This window comes from Mus musculus, chromosome 11 (assembly GCF_000001635.26).
Source record: "Mus musculus strain C57BL/6J chromosome 11, GRCm38.p6 C57BL/6J".
NCBI lineage: Eukaryota > Metazoa > Chordata > Mammalia > Rodentia > Muridae > Mus > Mus musculus.
This window is the reverse complement of record NC_000077.6, coordinates 61,679,975-61,684,057: the sequence shown is the minus strand read 5'-3', so window position 1 is coordinate 61,684,057 and position 4,083 is coordinate 61,679,975. Positions and strand designations below refer to the sequence as shown.

The 4,083-nt window shown below is 49.1% G+C and overlaps 1 protein-coding gene across 5 annotated transcripts in view; it reads left to right on the top strand.

Moving 5' to 3' along the window:
- Slc5a10 (solute carrier family 5 (sodium/glucose cotransporter), member 10) overlaps window positions 1–4,083 on the top strand; it is a 48,036-nt gene that overhangs the window by 36,760 nt on the left and 7,193 nt on the right. The window lies entirely within an intron of this gene.

Genomic DNA, 4,083 nt, shown 5'->3' with positions numbered 1-4,083 from the left:
CACCTGGGGTCACGTGCGGCCCCGGGGGCGGAGCCGGAAGCTGATTCATCTCCTCAGACGGCGCAAGGCTGGACAATTTGCTGCCTCTAAGCCTCGTGGAAGTCTTCCTCTGCCCCCCAGTCCCGCTGGCGATCCTGGTCCATCTCTGGCCCGGTTCTGTCTTGCGGGTGGGATGCTCAGCTGTCCAGTTGTAGACTGAAGGTTGGGTCGTGGGCCGAGGCCCAGCTCCAGCTCCAACTGCTTCCACACTCTTGCTCTCCATGTGCACAGACCAGATACAGATTAGTCCTGAGCCCAACTGCTTGCTGGGATCCCACCTAGCAGAACCTGGTGCACCTCACATGCCTGAACCCTGCGCCAGAAAAGGGTAGAGAGAACCAAGCTGTGCTCAAACGCAGCTCTTGGCTGTTCCCCAGTGATGGAGACCATTAGGTCCTTATCTGAGGGCAGGATGTCAGGTGCAGTTTGGCAAAGGGCTCCTTCCTGAAGCTTCTTGTTTCAGGACACCAGGCCAATACTGCCCTGTCTTTCTAGCCTACTTACCATCTCTGGGTCAGGATAGAGCTGGTTTGAGTCCCAGTGGACCCTGGCCTTAACCTAATGAGGACAAGCTAATGGCAACATTGTACCCTCCAGACATGTCCTCACTGTTCATTTTCCAGTAAGGCCTCCTTGCCCTGCATTCACTGCTTTCAAAGCTTCAAAGCCTAGTTAGCATCCTTGGAGTCCTCACCACTGATCCCCAGACTCAAACCCTTCACCTCTAGCCTCAAAGTCCTCATCAGGCCTTACACTGGGTGAACACTGTGGTTCATACCTGCTCTTGCTTGGCACTCTTGCCCACCTCGGGCACCTGAGTCACCTCCTTACCTCCCATTCCCAAGGAGCAGAGAGGGGCAGTGATGAGTGTGAGTCTTGTACCCTCAACAAAGATGTGCTGACCCTCAGTTTATTCTCTTGTTCTTACCACTGTGGAGTTCCCGGCTTCATTAAGGAACCTGGCCCTCTGGCTGGAAGGCTCATCTGCTCCACTCAAGTCACAAGAAGCTGTAAAGAGTGAATGGAGAGGCTATTCATTTTCTCCAGTTTCATCTGATATGACTGTCTTGGCCAGAAAATCCTTTGGGCCATCCACAGAGCTGCATCAGATCTTGTGTGTGTGTGTGTGTGTGTGTGTGTGTGTGTGTGTGCGTGCGCGTGAGCGCTGGGGAGTGGGGTATACAGCCTTGTCATTATGTATAGGTTTAACAACCATTACCATCAAGATATGCACACCTCTAATCCCAGGACTTGGAATGCGTGGCAGGATTACAGAATTGCAGGCTGGAGGCCAACCAAAGCTAGCAGGATTGTGACACTGCAGAGCCCTTACTTATTAGAACTAAGCAGCCAGGTCCCCACCCCAACCTTGACAGCCATTTTCTATCTCCTAATCCCGTGGAAATGGCAGCATCATTAGCAAATTTCCAGAGTGCGGTCTAGAATTCTGGGCTGTCTTCTAGCCCCACCAACAATGTGAATGTCTTTCATGTGGCCAACACATGCTCATTATCCATTTGCATATTTGTATAGGATATTATTGTGGTTACTTATTTATTTTGCAGTTCGAGGGATGAGGCCTAGCCTTTCATATGGTAAATAAGCACTCTATGCTCCAGTAGTCTTATTGTGCTATGAATCCTGATGGCTTTTGTTGTCCTTGTTAGGGTTTCTATTGTGATGAAACACCATGGCCAATAGCAACTTGAAAATGAAAGGGTTTATTTTCCTTATACTTCCAGGTAACAGTCCCTCCTCTAGGAAAGGCAAGGTAGGAACTCAAGGCAAGAACCCAGAAGCTGGAATTGAAGCAGAGGCCATGGGGGTTCTACTTACTGGCTTACTTCACATGGCTTTCTCGGTCTACTCACTTAGAGAACCCAAGACCACCAGCCCAGGGGTGGCCCCACCCGCAATGGGCTGGGCGCCCCCCCCCCCCATCAATCACTATTTTAAAAAATGTCCTGCAGGCTTATCTACAGCTTGATCTTATGGAGACATTTTCTCAGTTAAGGTTCCCTCCTTTCTCTCTCGCCTGACTCTAGCTAGCATCTCAGGTGTCTGCCTGCCTTCCGAATGTCCTCTTCATTGAGGGTCTGTTTGTAGCTTGGCTCGTTTCTTGATGGCTTCCTTTCCTGAGCCTCTAGCACTCTTTGTGTATTGTAGATACAGAGTCTTTGTTTGGTGTGTGTGTGGGGGGGGGGGGGGAGTATGGTCTCTCCCAGTCTGCAGCACCTCTCATGGCACTGAACAAAGGGTGTCACTTCACCCGTGTTACCTGTCACACATCATGTTTTTGGTGTAGTGTCAAAGAACTTTTGATCTAGCCCCAAGAGTTTGATCTGTTGTTAGTATTCCAATCTGTGATACATTTTGAGCTGAGTTTACAGAAAGTTTGATCTTTGAGGTTAGGTTTTTGTCATATCCAGGAAGAAACGGCCTTGAAGACATTAAAGAATTACTCAGTACTGTACAGCAAGGGTCTGGGAAAACCAGTGTCCTGGTGGAACCCATGTGCCTTTTCCCAGAACCTACGAGCCAAACAGCATCTGGGCAGGCTCCTCGAGATGGGCCAGGCTGTACTAGGTGGAATGTAGCGAGCATCTTGATTACCTTGAGAGGGTCATTCAGCTAGCTGGTCAACACACTTGGGCAGCATTTGCCATGTGTTGGCTATGCTAGGCCTGTGTGAAACCCAGGATTCTCTCAGGGACCTCATAGCCTTAGTGTGATGGGAAACAAGGCTGACAGAAGTTTTATGGTTATTGGTGCTGATATTGCTACTAGACCTGGAGAAACCAAACATCTGTGAGTTCAGAGGAATGAGCTTAAATTCTTTAGGCTTATGAGGAGGGAAGGGTGATCCAAGGAATGGGAACAGCAGATGCAGAGGCTCAGAGATGTCCCTAAGAGCTTGGGTGCTGCCTGCTGTTGAGGAATGAAGGTAGTCAAGGGTTTGGCACAATCCCACCCTTGTGACCCTCTGTGGAGTATGGGGAAACGAAGTGGGAACTTGTGGTTTCTTTGGAAAGTCAGTTGTGTTGGGTGGTGTTTTGCTGGGGCAGACATGTGAAAGGGTGTTTTTGTGAAGAGGACACAGGTGAAAGGATGTTTTTGTTAAAGCAAACATATGAAAGGACACATGATGTCTGATGGGAAGGTACACAAGAGACAGTGGATGACACTGGATGGTATTGGTATGCCTTACTATTGCTTATTGGTCATTGTTTGTTGGGACTTCATAGAGAGAAACACACCAAAACACTTCCAGTGGTGTGCTGGTCGCTTCTTGCTGCTTCTGAGGACTCGGGCCGATTGGCAGAGTAATGTAAGCTGATAAAGACTCACGGATTTGCTAAGACAGACTTACATGCTGAGGCAAAACCCATGGAGGTTAGATACGCAGTGTTTGGAGGGAGTATAAATAGGACCCAACGGACAATGACGAGGGCCTTGGCTTGCTCGCATAGCTAGCTTTGCAACACTTCTTGGTCTCCATTCTTCGCTGATCTGCGCTTCATTGAGAGAGAGACACAGTAAAGAACTTCTGGTATCCCTGGTGGTCCTGGTTCCTCACTGTCTCCTGCTGATTCTGCTGAGGCCTGGCTGTCTCTGCTAGGTTGTGCTGCCACTGCTAATTGGTGTTTGCTGTCCCGACACTACCAATCTGGACTGCTGGTGTATTTGTATAGCGTTTGCGAGTGGATCGAGCTGCCACTGCTGACTCCAGGGAACTGAACTGCCGATTTCCTGGCAATGCAGATGGGATTTGCTCCAAAGAACAATTTCTAAACAGGTCCACTTCCCCTGTATCCTAATAACCTTTCTTTCCCACTACCTCTGGTGGGTGTTGGGGAGGTTAAAATGTTTATGAACCATTATTAAAATTAGGGTTGAGAAAAATTAAAGCTTACAGGGAAACCTCCCAAGATGATGCTCAGAACAAGTTTTGGGCAGACTGGTAGGTAGATGGAGCAGTGAAGAGATGACATCCTGTCCCCAGGAACCAAGCTGGACTTGACACTGGCCACAGGGAAGGAGGAT